The sequence below is a fragment of the Eretmochelys imbricata genome, chromosome 4 (assembly GCF_965152235.1).
Source record: "Eretmochelys imbricata isolate rEreImb1 chromosome 4, rEreImb1.hap1, whole genome shotgun sequence".
In the NCBI taxonomy this organism is placed as follows: domain Eukaryota; kingdom Metazoa; phylum Chordata; order Testudines; family Cheloniidae; genus Eretmochelys; species Eretmochelys imbricata.
Genome location: NC_135575.1, coordinates 5,512,280 through 5,529,082, shown reverse-complemented (window position 1 = coordinate 5,529,082; position 16,803 = coordinate 5,512,280). Strand labels below are relative to the sequence as shown.

General features: G+C 52.9%; 1 protein-coding gene across 2 annotated transcripts in view; it reads right to left on the bottom strand.

The window, feature by feature from the left end:
• HOPX (HOP homeobox) overlaps window positions 1-9,821 on the bottom strand; it is a 32,086-nt gene extending 22,265 nt beyond the window's left edge. For both annotated transcript variants that reach the window (XM_077814293.1, XM_077814294.1), the window contains exon 1: window positions 9,502-9,821. The gene's annotated coding sequence lies outside the window, so the exon portion shown is untranslated. The remainder of the gene's footprint in view (window positions 1-9,501) is intronic.
• Window positions 9,822-16,803: the final 6,982 nt, after the last annotated feature.

Below are 16,803 nucleotides of genomic sequence, written 5' to 3'. Positions count from 1 at the left end.
AGAGTAAATTCCGGCCCCGACCTGGAGGTGATGTCCCGTGCGCTCACAGGGAGCTTCGCTCGGGAAAGGGGCAGGCTCTCCAAAGAAGCTGATGCTAGCCATGCTAGACCAGCGTGGGCTCCCCTGGTGAGGGAGCAGCCCCCAGTGACTCTTGCACCTACCATCATTGCCCCAGGCACTCTGGGCTGGAGCCTCAGCCCAGAAGCAAACACTTGGCCTCACACTCCCAGTATCAATGGCTACAAAGCTGATGTAAGTCTTCATGGGCATTTCCCTGGTCTAGAGGAATCACTGCATCTCCACCATCTCCATTGTGTGGGCTGGGAAGCAGGGAGCAACATGTCCCCTCCTAGATGCCAAGCACCTGTCTAAGCACCTATATATCTATATAGGCCCCAGTCCCATACAGTCTGAGCACTCGTGCTGCTCAGCGCATTTGCCTTCCCAACACCCCATGGGGCAGGGCCACAGTGTTAGCCTCACCGCACAGGTGGGAGCTGGAACACAGGGGAGAGTAAGTGACATGCACAGGGCCCCAGGGAGTCTGGGGCAGAGCAGGGGCTGACTCAGGTCTTTGCATCCCTCTTTCCTCTGCCACCAGCTGTTTGGAAATGTCCGTCTGTCTCTGTGCCCCATCTTCAGACCTGCTCCAAAACCGGATATTTCTGACTGTGTCTGCCTGTAATTCACCCCTCGCTCTGCTGTTCTGCAACTCTGTGGGGTATGGGCCCTGAGGAAACCACCCAAGGGAAAGCTGTCGTGCCTCGCCATACAGCGGAGTCGTGTTGGTTCCTCCACCAGGCCAGGTCTCTAGCCGCCCACTGCAGAGATAGGGCTGGTTTCCGTGTAGAAAAGCTGTCTAGTATCTGCTTGGGCAAGTCCCCGCCGGGCGCGCAGGACGGGCTAGACGGGAGTGCCCTATGTGTGTGTCATCTCCTAGCAATGCCTGGCCTGTTTTATTGTCTGTACTGTTTCGAGGGAGATATGAGTATATGGGATGTGTTTTCCTCCAGCTCCCACCCTCTCCTGTCTTTACTCTCATGTCCTCCCTCTGTCCTCGGCTTCCTCTCTTGCCAGACCCCGGGCCTGGAACGCCACCCTCCCCTCCTGCTCGGTGTTCAGATCTGGAGCCGGAACTGAACTGCAGCGCTAGTGTCTGGTTTGGGGTGCAAGCTCCATCAGTGGGGCTGGGGCCAGCTGTGATAGACTGAGAGCCCTGGGCGCGCTGACGGTACTCAGTAAACTGTCATTCTTTACAATGTGTTAATTTTATGCGTGCAAATTTGCATATGAAATTTAACACGTGCATATTTGTTTCCCCAGTTACACTTTACAGCTGTTTCCTTTCTTCTAGCACTCTCCAGTGAGTGACTGGAGTCGGAGGTAGCTCAGTGGCAAAGCAGTTTCCACAGGGAGGGATATTCCTGCAATGACTTCAGGCTCAGGAGCAGCTGGGGGGCTGCTGTTCAGTGTTTGCCACCCATTATCTCTGGCCTCACAGTCTGTGGCCCTCAGGCTGCTGATTCCCTTTCCCTCACTAGCCCCAATCTGAGGCTTTCATAGCTCTCCCCCCGACTTTGGAAACACGAGGTAACCTCAAGCTCAGTGGGTGTGTCTACACTGCACACTAAGCCCAGGCCTGGACGCAGGTTTGAGGCCATGCCCCCTTCTGTCCGCACAGAATCAGACACTCAGGATGTGGGTTTTAGGATTCTGCTGGAGGGTGGGGTCAGAGCCTAGCTCCTGCTGTGACTCAGGGCCAAGCCGTGTCACTTTGCAGCATAGATGCTGGTCTAGCTGCAGACCTGTATCTGGAGGGCTGTGCAGTGCAGTGTGGATGCGTTAACAGGGCTGTGAGATCAGGGTCCAGCAATGGTAAACCCAGGTTTATAATGCAGTGTGGATGCTCAGGCTTGGGCTTGGAAACTCTGCATCCCCAAGGCTGGGTCCCCCAGACCTGTGCTTAGTGTGCAGTGTACACATAGGCTATAGAGCCCCAAAAGGCACAAGCTTTCAGATGGCTCATGTCCTGGTCTCTGCTGTTGGGTGAGCTATTTCCCTGGTGTACGTGTGTTCTGTGCCGCCCACAGTGGCTGGGGCTACCTGAGGCTTCCCCGAAATTCTCCCCATTGCTCCAGTGCTGATTTAGCGCCATCAGAGCTAGCAAAGGTGGGTGCACTTATGCAGACTGCCCAGACTGCGGCTGTGCCCTAGCCACAATGTCACACTACACCTTGGCACCGACTCGTGCCTCGCAAGGCTGTGTAGAGTAAGAGAGCTAAAACTGCACCAGTAAAATGCTGTCCAGCTCTCTGAGCATTTGACTAGAGACGCCCCGTAACACGGGCCAGAAACAGGACTGGTGCACTGAAGAGTACAGATTTCATTGACACTTCATTAGCGTGAGCTGAATAACTCTCTCAAGTCTTTGCCACTCAGCTGCACTGTAGTCAGCCTAAACTCCGCCTAATAAATACCTTGTTTACAGAGCCTAGAAGAATTGTTACTCCAGTCACCATGCACAAAGCGACTCTTCTGTAACTCTGTAATGACTGAAGCAGTACGGGCCAGGTGTCACTGAGTAAGTTCTGGGGTGAGTGCCATTGTAAGTGCTAAGGTTGCATTTCCATTTCCAATGGGACAGATCATCATGATTTAAAATCTTGCAGAAATTTGGGCAAATGCAAACATTATTCCACTGTTTGCATAACAGTCCATTGTTTGGTTTGCTGAATTTTCAGCAGATTTGCTTGAAACAGTATTTTTTGCTTTTAAAACTGAAAAAAGTGTTCAAAACATTTTTTTAAATGTCAATACAATTTTTTGATTTGGGGATAAAACATTCCTATATGACTAGATTGATAGATCAAAATTGGCATTAAAAATCCCCACAAAACAAAACTGAAAAAAGAAAATTAAGAAACCGTCAATAGAACAACAGGCTAAATATTTTCATTTAAAGTTTCTCATCTAAAGTTTCTTTCCCTGCCCCCCCCCACCTCCCCCCCCCAAAATGGAAAATTTTTGAGGAAAATGTTTCTTTGAAAAATTCCCTGAGCAGGGCAGGGGATGGGGAAGGGGGAGATAAAGGGCCAAATTTTAACAAATTTGTTTTGTTTTGAGAAATTTTGCCCAGGTGGAATTTTCAGATGCCTCCTAAACACTCAGAAACGTTAGCTTGTAAGTCAAGAAGGCCGGCGGTGTTGCCAGCATGGGGGGACAAGCGCTGAGGTCCCTGTACAGGACCGGGACCTCCGTGGGTGTCAAGCAGCATAGCTCCATTGACGTCAGAATTCAAGGGAGGGGGGCCGCTGACACCATGAAACTCCACCTGCTGAGGAGCTGGCCGAAGGACTCTAATGGAGTGACACCGGTTTACTCCAGCTGGGGATCAGACCCATTGAATCCAATGGAACTACACTGATTTACACCAGCTGAGGATTGGGCCCTCCAGTTGTTTGCATCCAAGAGGGCTGCGTGACAAATGAGTAAGATCTTCTCCCATGGCTACAGTAACGTTGGGGCACAATGGGGCACAGACTGGCACACGCAAAACTATTTCTCACAGAGGTGAAACGTTCCTGTTTGTCCTTCTGCTATGGCCACGTGGTGAGAGATGCTCAGCATTGGCTGACCCCACAACTCCCAGTAAAGTCCAGGGGAGCTGAAGGTGCTGAGAGACAGGTGTTAGCAGTGGTCGTGGTGCAGCTCTAAAAAATCCCACCTCCACCAGGGGCGCAGCTCCCAGCGCTGGGGCACGGTCTACCCTGGCGCTTTACAGCACTGAAACTTGCTGCACTCAGGGGGATGTTTTTTCACCTCCCCGAGCCAGAAAGTTGCTGCGCTGTAAATTGCCAGTGTAGACAAGCCCTTAGACTTTGCTCAGTAATGCAGGAGTAATAAGGGTTCTGAGGCACTTTCCCAGCGCACCACGTACCTGTCTTGTCATGTACACTCCGGCTGCAAAGCCAGCAAGTTTACACCCAGACCTGAATGAACTTACCACCCTCGCCATCTTGGCTAGATCCTCAGCTGCTGTAAGTCAGCAGGGCACCCTGATTTAAAGTAATTCTGAAGTAAATAGGATGAAATTCAATAAGGACAAATGCAAAGTACTCCACTTAGGAAGGAACACATACAAAATGGGAAATGACTGCCTAGGAAGGAGTACTGCAGAAAGGGATCTCGGGGTTATAGTGGATCACAAGCTAAATATGAGTCAACAGTGTAACACTATTGCAAAAAAAGCAAACATCATTCTGGGATGAATTAGCAGGAGTGTTGTAAGCAAGACACGAGAAGTAATTCTTCTGCTCTACTCCATGCTGATTAGACCTCCACTGGAGTATTGTGTCCAGTTCTGGGCACCACATTCCAGGAAAGATGTGGACAAATTGGAGAAATTCCAGAGAAGAGCAACAAAAATGATTAAAGGTCTAGAAAACATGACCTAGGAAGGAAGATTGAAAAAATTGGGTTTGTTTAGTCTGGAGAAGAGAAGACTGAGTGGGGTCATGATAACAATTTTCAAGTACATAAAAGGTTGTTCCAAGAAAGAGGGAGAAAAAATGTTCTCCTTAACCTCTGAGGATAGGACAAGAAGAAACAAGGGCGATTTATGTTGGACGTTAGGAAAAACTTCCTAACTGTCAGGCTGGTTAAGCACTGGAACAAAGTGCCATGGGAGGTTGTGGAATCTCCATCATTGGGGATTTTTAAGAGCACATTGGACAAACCCCTGTCAGGGATGGTCTAGATAATACTTAGTCCTGCCTTGAGTGCAGGGGACTGGACTAGATGACCTCTCGAGGTCCCTTCCAGTCCTATGATTCTATGATTTCACTGGTCTGATGTTGATTTACACCAGCTGAGGATCTAGCCCTAGATTTCCAAGCGGGGGTATTAAAGTGAAGGACCAGTCAGGTAGAACACACCCTAACGCAAGCAGGTGTCACGGTGGGGCTCTGCCACTGCATCTCAATACTGACCCAGAGCAGCATTTGTGTGCTCATCTAGGGCCTCTGGGGGCAAATGGCTGGCTTCTGCATTTGGAAATGTGCTCGTGGGGCGAGTGATTTGTCATATGGCTAAACAGCTACTACCTGTTAGGGGTTTTAAAAATTACTGTGAAGAAAATCATTTGGGCTTGCATAAGCCCAGCCCTACGGAGCAGCGCTGCTGGGTTCATGTAAACCCAGACAGCTTTGTAGTTGGATGGACTTTGAAAATATTTCTGTGGAGCCACTCAGGTGACTACTTGTATGATTCTTATCCTGTATTAGCTGTGCACCTCCCAGTATTTAATTTGTTAATCCTCACACCACCCCGTGAGGTGGGGCAGGGACATTATCCCCATTGTCCAGATGAAGAAACTGAGGTACAGAGAAGCTACATGACTGTGGCCAAGCTGGGCACCTAGATGGTCTTCTGCACCCCAGGGTAATGCCTTAAACACTGGAACAACCTTCCACTCCAGACTGGTCTTCTCACAGTCACTATCAGCCAAGCAGTGAAACACTAGGAGAAATCCAGGTCCCATGCGATTTCAGGGTTTAAAAAAAGCACCTCCAAGCCATAAATACAAATAAACACAAAAGCCGGATACACTGACCCTCTGCAAAGCCCCAGTGAATCTGCTGCAGGGACACCTTTGCTCCAAACGGGCAAGGAAGGCCACTTCATAGAGAACAGAGGTGTCCTCTAGTAGCGCCCCCCTCTCTCGCGGTAGCGCCGCTTGTCACAGCTGAGTCCGAGTCACGTTAGAGCAAAGCAAGTAAGCATGGTAGGGACCAGTGGTGGGGAGCGGGTGTGTAAACAAAGCGCTTCCCACCTGTTTACACTTTTTAACGAAAAGCTCATCATCAGAGTCTTGGAACAAAAGTCAGAGCGTTTCCCTTTCTATGGAATAAAAGTGAAAATAAAGGAGCAATGCAATGAACAGGGGCCCAGCCTATCCCCACGCCCCCGTGCAATACTTTCTCTCTCACAGGGGCCCACCCCCCGGGCATTAAAGCCAATGAGCATCACCTACCTGCTAACAACAGCTCTTCCCAGCGCGCTGCCAAGCCTTGCTCTCGGGGCGGGCTGCGCACAGTGCCGGCTTCCCCGGGAGCCTTTTCTGGCTCGCTGCCCCACTCCCGAACAGACCCCTAACCCGGGGGAGCCTTGCTGCCCCGGCTCGCGGCAGCCCCCTGGCCTCTAGGCAGGTGTCGCTCAGCTAAGGCGGCGCTGCGACTGGCGGCAAACTCGGCAGCCCGACTGCGTCCCTGCGGAGAAGCAGGGTGGCAGGCGCTGGGCTCCCCAGGCAAAGCAGGAGAGAGCCAGGCTGCGAGCGGCTGCTCAGGCAGAGGACCCTGCCTGCAGGAGAGGGCTTCCTCACCCAGTGCGGGGCTGCAGGCAGGGTCCTCTGCGTGAGCAGCCTGGAGATATTTCTTTGGAACCAGAGGCGGCGAGTTCTATCTCCACGTGGTGCCTTAGCACCAGCAATAGTCAGAGCCCATGGGCCCGGCCCCACCTGCCGCGCCCCGGGCCCCCTCTTGCTGCCCCCAGCCCCCTGCGCGCCTCCCAGGCCCCGGAGCAGAGCGTCCCTGCCTCCGCCTCTTCCCTGCAGCTTCATGCTGCCTCCCTGCAGCAACTGCTGCCCCACGGTCCTAGTGCCCCCTAACTCCCCTGCCAGGGCAGACTGACTCTGAGCCTGCCCTTCCCCCTCAGACCCTTCCCTTTTCCGGCGGGACCCTCCACCAGCACAGGGCCCCCCTCGCCCGCAGTCACCGCTCCTGCCCCATGCTGGGCAAGGAGGCAGCCCCATCCCTCACCCCCAGTGAGGCTACAGTCAGGGGCAAGGGCAGGGGAGGAGGCGCACACAGCACCCCCCGGCACCCACCCTGGGGGAGGCGAGGGAGATTCCTGGACCTGAGAGGGCCCCTAGGAGCACATGCAGTGACAGTTGTGGGGGTGAGTGTGCTGCTGGGGGGGCAGGAAAGGGGAGGTCCTCCCCCAGAGCTTGCTACTGCTGGCAGGGAAAGGGCTGGCGGGAATCCTCCTCTCTGGTCCCTGTCCCAGAGCAGCCTGCCTGCACCCCAAACTCATCCCCAGCCCTGCCCCACCCCAGAGCCCACACCCCCAGCCAGAGTTTTCACCCCCCACACCCTCTACCCTAGCCCTGAGCCTCTCTAACACCCCAAACACCTTATCCCCATTCCCAGCCAGAGCCCCATCCCCCTGCACTCCAAGCCTCTGCCCCAGCCCTGAGCCGCTCTAACACCCCAAACCCCCCAGCCCGAGCCCTCATTTCCCCACACCCTAACCCTCTGCCCTAGCCCTGAGCCCTCTCCAACAGCACAAACCCCTCATCTCCAGCCCCAGCCAGAGCCCTCACCCCCCCACACCCCAACCCTCTGCCCTAGCCCTGAGCCTCCCCAACACCACAAACCCCTCATCTCCAGCCCCAGCCAGAGCCCTCACCCCCCCACACCCTAACCTTCTGCCTCAGCCCTGAGCCTCTCTAACCCCCCAAACCCACCAGCCCCAGACAGAGCCCTCACCCCCCACACTCCTACTCTCACCCTGAGCCCCTCCCACACCCAAACTCCTCATTCCCAGCCCCAGACAGAGCCCTCACCCCCCTACACCCCTACTCTTGCCCTGAGCCCCTCCCATACCCCACAGCCCTCACCCCTGCACCCCCTCCCTCCACACCCCCTCCCAGAGCCTGCACCCCAATCCCCTGCCCCAGCCTAGGGCCTGCATCCCAGACCTCCTCCCCCACCCCAACTCCCTCCCAGAGCCTTGGGCAGGTGGGAGGGGCGGAGTTTGGGCGGGGGCGGGTTCTGGGCACCACCAACATTTCTACAAACCTGCCACCCCTGTTTGGAACAACAGTTTAGAGCAACGTGGGCAGAGCGCTCCGCCCTTCCACAGGTTTGCAGAGTCCTGTGGCCAGCCCTGAGTGTTCCTCTCGGGGCCTGGCGCCAGAGGTGCGGGCCCAGGGACCTCGCTTGGGGGTAGGTGCTCCTCACTGCTGAAAAGTAGCCCCTAAGGCGTGAGCTTCCCCAGAGCATTCAGTGCTGGCCTCGCCCCATGGGTGTCGGTGCTGAAACTCCCCCGGCTTCACCACGAGCAGAGTCAGGGCCAAACCCACTGCTTCCCCCCCCCCCCGCCCCAGTCCCCATAGCGCATCTTTCCTCCCGAAAGGGGCCGCAAGCTGTAGGCTGCGTCCCGCAAACACGCGCTGGTCACATACAGTCGGAGTCGTCCCAAGCCCAGCCCTCGGGGCCCCGTTGAGCTGATCGGCCCTGGCTCCACGGGCAGCTGAATCCCCGCTGGTGGAGATGGGGCAGGCCATGGTCTGGTCCCGAGCGCCCAAGCCGCAGAAAGGGCTGGGGCGCTGGAGCAGGGCCCAGGGCTTCCGAGGCACCTCGCAGCAGGGGCTCAGGATTTCAGCGGGAGCCAGGTGCCCCCGTTTCTTTGGGGCTCGGGGCCTCAGCGTCGGAGTGCCAGAGGCGCCCGCGAGCGGCAAGTTCTCGCCCCGGGTGCGCGGGCTCCTGCCGTGCGGAAACCCGTCCCGCCGCGGGGAGCGGGCTCTGGGCTCGGACGCCGCACCCCGCGGCCACGCCAAGGGCTCGTTCTGCGCCGGCTCCCGCCAAGCAGGGCCTGTCCCCCCCGCCGGCTCCTTCGAGCGCTCCGCGCGGTGCCTGCCCGGCGGCCGCAGCTGCTGAGCGGGGGGTCTCCCGGGGAGCGGGGGGTCTCCCGGGGAGCGTGGCCTCACGAGCACTGACCGGCGAACCCGCACGGCGGCGCTTCGGACACCGCCGCGGCGCTGCCAGCGGGCTCCCCCGTGACTGGCTGTTTACGTGGCTATTTTTAGATACCCCCTTTTTCCTGCCACCGGGAACCAAAAGGCGCCCGTGAAAAGCTGAACCCCCCCCCCCGCATGTGCATCCCTTTCTCGGCTGCAGCAGCGTGTCCGGCTCCGCGGCTCGGTTCTGCCGCCTTTACTCTTGTTGGTGCGCACCGTGCTTTTGCCCGTGTTCCTGTTGACCCCCGTTACCATTGGTTCTGAAATCAGTGGGGGGGGGTGTGAGACGCACAATACGGTACCACTCACTGGACACAAGGTGACAGAATCCGCCGCTGACTACATAAACTATCTTACTCAGTGATCATGTAACATAGGAACGTGCAGCATCTAATTCATCTCCAGCAGCTCCGTGTTTAGAGCAAAATATCTGGTGAAAGCAGAAGAAATAATAATCTGAATGCCCCAACAGCCAGCAGAGCCAGCTCCCTACCTTTCCACATTGCAAAGGGCGGCAACGCCTGGTGCTGTTCCGCGCCTCTTCCTGCGCGGGGCACTTGCTTCCCCCGGGCCCTGGCAGGGTAGTGCCAGGGCAGTTCGGGTCCCTCATGCCCACACCCCTCTGCGGCCCTCTCGCTGCAGCAGCGTCCGTGGCACCCCCGAGTTCCCCCCCTCCAGCTCCCCAGGGCAAAGTTTGCACTCACCTGGAGCTGGAAGGGACCGGAGCGTTCTCCGCAAGCCAGCGTCCGACGCGCCGCTGGAGGAGCTGCGCAGGCGGTTGCCCGGACCACAAGCCTGCGTGCGCGTGTGACAAGCAGGCAGCGGGAACCCTGCAGCGCCCTGTCGCCTGGCTGGCTGGTCACAGCCCCGGACGCAGCTGCGCGTTTCGGGCGCTCTCGCCCGCTCTCCTTCAACCCCCCGCTTCTGTAGCTCCCCCGAAGCCTGGCGAGAGCAGAGGCGGCGGATACTTGGCTTCCCTCTCTGCGCCTGGCTTCTCGCTAGTGGTGCAGCTCTTCAGAGAGCAGCTGTGGACGTACCCAGCTCCCCTGGCCGTGGTTCTGACGGCTAATTACCGCACACTTGTTTCCCTGCGGGGACAAAACGTTCATAGCAGGCAGAAGGGAGGGGCTGGCAGGTATGACTCACCCGCAGCTCCACCACAGACGCTGGTAAATCTGTTTTGTTTCTCAGCGTGTCCTTCCTAGCTTTCCCGCCCTCACATCTCAGCAAAGAGCTGGAAGGCTTTTCAGGGCACTTCTGCACCCAAGTTTGTGCATGTGCATGCCTGTAATTGTTGGCAGGCTGCACTCAGTCATGCCTTGGCGTCCCCTGCGCAGGGCACGAGTACCACTTCCCAAACTCTCCTGGGTGGGCGAACTGCAGCAAGGGATCCTTGGCACTGTCCCCGCAATGGACAGGCCCGTGTGGCTGACTCAGCGTCGAGGGGTCACTGTGCAAGTGGAATAGCCATCAGAAGATCCCCACCACCAGTTCTGGGAGGGAGGCCGGTGAGGTCTCCGGCCTGTGTCGCACAGGGGTCACACTAGATGATCACAATGGTCCTTCTGCCCTTGGAATCTGTGACTCCTTCTGAGCTCGGATGAAGCCGGAGAAAATTGTGGGTCAGTCACAAGGGCTCCCAGAGCTCCTCCCCGTCGCACCCATGGCTGTGCCGACAGGCACCATCTAGCCCTGCAGAGGAAGGAGCCAGTTGGGCCTCCTGGAAATGATGACAAGCTTAAGGAAAATAACAAACTCCAGCAGTGGGGTAAAATGCAAATGCAAACCCTTCTGTGGCAGCCCTCCCCATTCAAAGCCCCCAGCCATTAACCCTCGTGGTAGCTGGGGGTGCTGACCTCTTATTACCATCGGTGCACTAAGTACACAGGCCAACACTTAGTGAGCCTGGCTGCTAAAGTTCTGGGACACCCAGACTGAAACACCGAATGTGCCTGGAGCTCCAGTGGGCATCCGCTGGAGCTATATGTGCAGGCCAAGACAGCGCAGCTGGTCACCAAAAACTGGAGGCCCCTAAAATCAGTAGCTACTTTTGACCATATGGTCCTTAGCATCTGGTCTCTGCTGCTGTGAAAGGTGTCTGCCCACCATTGGCGCATTGCCAATGGGCGTCTCTAGTGCCCTTGCTGAGGACTTGCCTTTGGTTTTGGTTTCCTGCATTCAGTGGTAATGCCCCTTTGGCTGGGTTCCTGCCATAGTAAATTAGCAGTTCATAACTGGCTTTAATCTGCCCTCTAACCACAAGGATACTCTGGTGGTTAAGGCACAGGGCTGAGTGCTGTAATGATCTGCGGTCAGTTCCTGGCATGGCCACGAACCTCCTGTGACCTTGAAGTCCCATTGGCCTGGCTCAGCCTCTCCTGCAGAGAAACCTTTTCTGTGGGGAGTCTGAAGAGAGCTCCATAAGGAATCTTTCACTTGGATGATTAAGCAGAGATGGCTGTAATGTTACTACGGAAACAATTTGGGGGAAGAAGGAAATATATTAGCAAAAATAATCCGATTTAGGGGTGAGTTTTAGCAATGCACCCTCTTGCCCTCAGACTTTTATAGAAAATTGGTAACAGCTGAATACCTGGAGAGAGGCACAGTACATGCCACTTCTGCAAACTCCTACGTGCAGCTTGTTACTCCCTCTGGCATGGTGATGAGAGGACAGAGATCTCCTCTGGGGTTGTTCCTGTCTTGCCAATGGATGTGGCTCAGCTGGATCCTGTCTGCAGAGTGCCCAAGTGTTCTGTCTGTTGTGGGAATTTTCTGGTCTGTTTTTGGAATTTCCGTAGGTTTAGGGGTTTGTGTTCAGCTGTGCTGGGACTGAATAGAACTAAACATTGAATGTGTGAAAGGGCAGAAATAGTGAGTGTTGAAATGCTATGAAGGCTGGGGAAAAAAGCCTTCCGTTAAGAAGCTTGTAGTTGCAAACAGGAATGCAAACTTTTCCTTTAAGGAATAGCAGAGAGTTCCTACTGCAGTTGGTTGTCAGCCAGCTGGGTTGCAAATTAGCCAATCAGAGGCAGCCAAAGCAATCCATAGTAATCTGACAGCACAGAAAATATGCTGTAAATGCTAAAGTCTCCTTTCCCAGCCTCAGAGGCCAGTTTGAGATTGATATCTAAACCCTGGATTTAAAAGCATTCGAGCACAGTGCTTTAATACCCAGTACCTACAGCTGCCCTCCCATGTATTTTATCACTACACTCTTTACTTATAGATACATTGTTCTTGTATCCTCAGTAATTTCCATGGCCATGTGCTAATGCTTCACTAGGTAAATTTCTTGGGCTTGACCCTGTAGTCCTTACTTAGGCAAACTGAGTTCAAGCAGAGTTTTGCTAGCACAATAACTGCAAATTCAGTTGCTACTAAAACTCAAATGGAAACATAGTGAGAGCTAGATTAAACGTACCATTTCATAGACTGTTCCCAGGTTTAACAATGGAGTTCCAGAGACATGTGGCAGGCCACGGGATACATTGGATTTTGCGGAGCAAATTCAGTGGTGCTCTCGGGCTGCTTTGGGCTATCCCATGGCATAAGGAACCATGAACCATGGTTTGTGCTACTGGAATGGGGCAAGATGTTAGAGAGCTTATTCCTTCACTCTCCCATTTCCCTGGTCCTTCTCGCATGAACAGAGAGCAACAATACCCGAAATCCAAAGGTGCAAACAATTCGATGTTTATTGCGGTGAACTTCCAGCAAGCTTAAATCCAAGTTCCTTTTTCCTTATTTTCGAATCCCAACTTATTTCCTGTTTGCCCCTAATTTATATAGTAATATTCTTAGCTATACCTTAACCAATCATTCTACTGAAATTTAACTAACCAATCCGAACATACTGTAACATGATTAGGTAACCAATTATATCCCACCACCTTAATTAGTTTACACCCAACAAAATTAATTATACAGTAGACAGAAACAATCACAGAACCAGACAGAGATTATACAGACAAACAATAGCAAAGTGGGAACTATAATGACAAAACGATACAGAAGTGCGGATTTTACAACGACATCTATAAAGACATAAGGGTTTCCCAGCTGTGTCTATTGATAAGTGAGTTCTTACCAGTCAGAAAACTATCAACCTAAATTTCCTTTTACATCTTCTAGGTTCTTCCCTTTCTCTGGAGGTGATAGATCGGATCACCTTCCTAACAGCCCCATATTGACTAGCTTCCCAGTTTATGGCTGTTCGCTTCCCAGTTTATGGTTGCCTCTGCTGCTTAGCCAAAGGCCTTGGCCTAAGAACAGGGCCTCAGACTGTCACAGTGAGAGAAGGCCCTTCCACAGATTCTTTCTTGTATACCTCTATTACTAGCTAAATGATAAACATGTAAGCCGAGACAGGATGAGCTCCACCCTGACATCTGGTGGTGAGGCGTGGCAGGTTGTCAAAAAGAACTTCAGGGGATGATCTCATTTGCATAGGCACACCCACCCCGCCTAGAATGAGGCCATAGCTGCCCAAATGGTCACTTTGGCTGCTGTGGGATACCCAGTGTCTCTGTTATTGGGGCAGGAAGAATAAATTGTTATTACCCTGATTATGGGAATCAAGGACAATGGAACTGCACTTGACCTTTTGTTATGATGGAGAGGGGTCTTACATCAACTAAGTAGCACTCGCTAAGCAAGGGACATGGGTTCCAAAACTCTGTGAATTGAGAGAGGCTAGGGACAGGTATTAATACTTGGTGGTATGGGCCCCCTGGGGAGGGCCTTACATGCTAATTGCACTTTCTCCTCTCTCCACTGTGGACTATCAGAGCTGATTTTGATTCTATTAGGAGTCTAGTTACAGGCTGCTGAGCTGAATTCACTTTGGGCTAATGGTGCACCAGCACTGAGGTTCCCCTACTACAAACTGAAATCACAAAAGAGCTAAACTTACTAAGAGCTGAAATCACTGAGTGTTGTGTTAAGTAGTGGGGGAGCCTGAAGATATATGGTGGAGCAGTTTGCAGGACGGTGAGCAGAGCGGTTTGTCGGATGCCTAGAGCAGCTCATGGGGCGGCTGGCAGAGCGGAGCCCCATGGAGAGGTGGGGCCATCAGCTTTGGACCACGTAAGGTGCCCCTTAACTGCCCCCCTCCCCCAATCTCCACCCAGGTTGGGAGGTAAAACTCTTCAGATAAACTTTCAAATTCTGGGGCTTCCCTGACCAGGGATAGAGACTTTTGGGTCGTTGGACTTTGCGTGATTTTTGGGTTGCTGGACTCAAGAACCAAAGGGAAAGGATATGCCCCAATTTGCTTGGGGTGGGTTTTTCGCTCATGGGTTGTGTTATGAATCCTGTTGGTGGTGTTTCCCCAACATAATGCCACATTGTTTCTCTCTGTTATTAAAAGGCTTTTTGCTACACTCGGACTCTGTGCTTGCAAGAGGGGAAGTATTGCCTCTTGGAGGCGCCCAGCGGGGGTGGTATATATTTGTCCCAGGTCACTGGGTGGGGGCTCGAGCCGGTTTTGCATTGTGTTATTGGAATGAAACCCCTAGATACTGAACCTGGACCTTGTTGCTGCCAACTCTGACAGACAGAAGGGTTACAAACATATACCTACATTCTTAGAGTACAGGCCTTTACAGACAGGCCTGAATATCTATATCCTAACACAAGACAGATAGTGTCCTGATGAGTCTTCCCCTGTCAGTACAGTAACAGGCACAACACCAAAGAACAAAGAGAAAAATAAGTATGCAAATGACTAGGATGCCCCTTGGAAAGCCGTGTCTCCGAAAAGGAGCTAGGTGTTGTCTGAACATGCGCTGCCAGTGTAATGCTGGGACACAAAGGGCTCATGCGATCCTGGGCTGTAGAATAGGGAGCAGTGTGAGCGGGAGCAGGGAGGTAGATGGCATTGGTGAACCCGATGCAGGACTATTGAGTACAGTTCTGGTGTTCCCTTTGAAAACTAGAGAGGGTACAGAAAAGAGCCACAAAAATGATTGCAAGTCTGGAGAAAATGCCTGACAGTGAGCCATTTGAAGAGCTCAATCTCTTTAGTTATCAGAATGAAGAATGAGGTTGTAGACTAGAAGAGCTTTCACAGGGAGAAAATACCAAGTACTAAGGGGCTCTGTGATCTAGCAAAGAAAGGCAGAACAAGAACCAATGGCTGGATGCTGCTGCCAACACATTCAAATTAAAAATAAGGCAATTTGTTACCAGTGAGGGTGATGAGCCATTGGCACAAACTCCCAAGGGCAGTGGTGGATTTTCCATCTCAGTGTCTCAGATCAAGACTGGCTGCCTTTCTGGAAGAACTGCTGTAGCCAACCACACGTTATTGGGCTCAGTACAGGGGCAACTGGGTGAAATGTAACGGTCTGACTGGATGAGCTGATGGTCCTTCTAGTCTTGAACTCTATGAACATGCCAGGTGGAGCAGGCACTGTTTGCAGTATAGTGGTAATCTAGACACCTCATAAAACAAGCTTTGCATTTAAATCTTTGTAAACAGACTTTCAGGGACAGAGCACCTGGTCCTACATGCTTTACTTAGGCAAAAGGCCAGCGCCCCATGTCCTGTTTAGCAGCACTGCCAGGCAAGTAGTGCGTGGGCAGCCTTCCAAATATACCAAAATTCACACTTGGAGCAGTCCATCTTGGGACGGGGTTTGGATTTCTGCAGCAGTGCCTTCATTGAGTATGTCTTTGGGGGGGGGGTTGCTAGAGCAGACCTGGCATGGATGAAGTGGGGGTGCATGGAGCAAGGATACCCCCTTGCAAACTCCATTGACAGGGCTGGGACGGAGTACCTGATGGAACCAATGGAAATCCCACCTTTCCCTCCCCCAGGGGCGTGTCTTCTCCCTGGCACAGGGAGATGTAACCCGTACTGCTCTACTCCAGAGCCTAACCAATCAGAATAAATTGTCAGTGTCTTTGATTCTCTCTCAAAGTGTATTTGATAGAGGGAGCTTTCTGAATGCAGCACAGATTCAAACCGGCTACGTATTTCACAACCCTTCCCCAGTATCATTGGCCCTCTCCCAACAATCTCCATAGAGTCAGGGGTAGCTGAGAGCTAAGTACAGACCTCAGCAGCTGAACAGATCTCTTGGGCTTTGGTGCTAGCTGAGTACTAGTCACAGGGCCTAGAGAATGTGGAACTGGTCTATTTTCTAGACTTGTCAGTTTGGCACTGCAGCAGAAAGAAGACCATGTACTCAATCTGGTGTGGATTTGTGTGTGTCTATTCCTAGCACATCAAAACTTTTCAAAACTTAACTCCCCTTACCCCTGGCAACTGTGAGAGAGAGCTGCAGCTAGCGAGAGATGTCAAGAGTAACAAGAAGGGTTTCTTCAGGTATGTTGGCAACAAGAAGAAAGCCAAGGAAAGTGTGGGCCCCTTAATGAATGAGGGAGGCAACCTAGTGACAGAGGATATGGGAAAAGCTAATGTACTCAATGCTTTTTTTGCCTCATTAACAAGGTCAGCTCCCAGACTGCTGCGCTGGGCATCACAACATGGGGAATAGATGGCCAGCCCTCTGTGGAGAAAGAGGTGGTTAAGGACTATTTAGAAAAGCTGGACATGCACAAGTCCATGGGGCCGGACGAGTTGCATCCAAGAGTGCTAAAGGAATTGGCGGCTGTGATTGCAGAGCCATTGGCCATTATCTTTGAAAACTCGTGGCGAACGGGGGAAGTCCCGGATGACTGGAAAAAGGCTAATGTAGTGCCAATCATGGAGCAGGTCCTCAAAGAATCAATCCTGATGCACTTGCATGAGAGGAAAGTGATCAGGAACAGCCAGCATGGATTCACCAAGGGAAGGTCATGCCTGACTAATCTAATCGCCTTTTATGATGAGATTACTGGTTCTGTGGATGAAGGGAAAGCAGTGGATGTATTGTTTCTTGACTTTAGCAAAGCTTTTGACACGCTCTCCCACAGTATTCTTGTCAGCAAGTTAAAGAAGTATGGGCTGGATGAATGCACTATAAGGTGGGTAGAAAACTGGCTAGATTGTCGGGCTC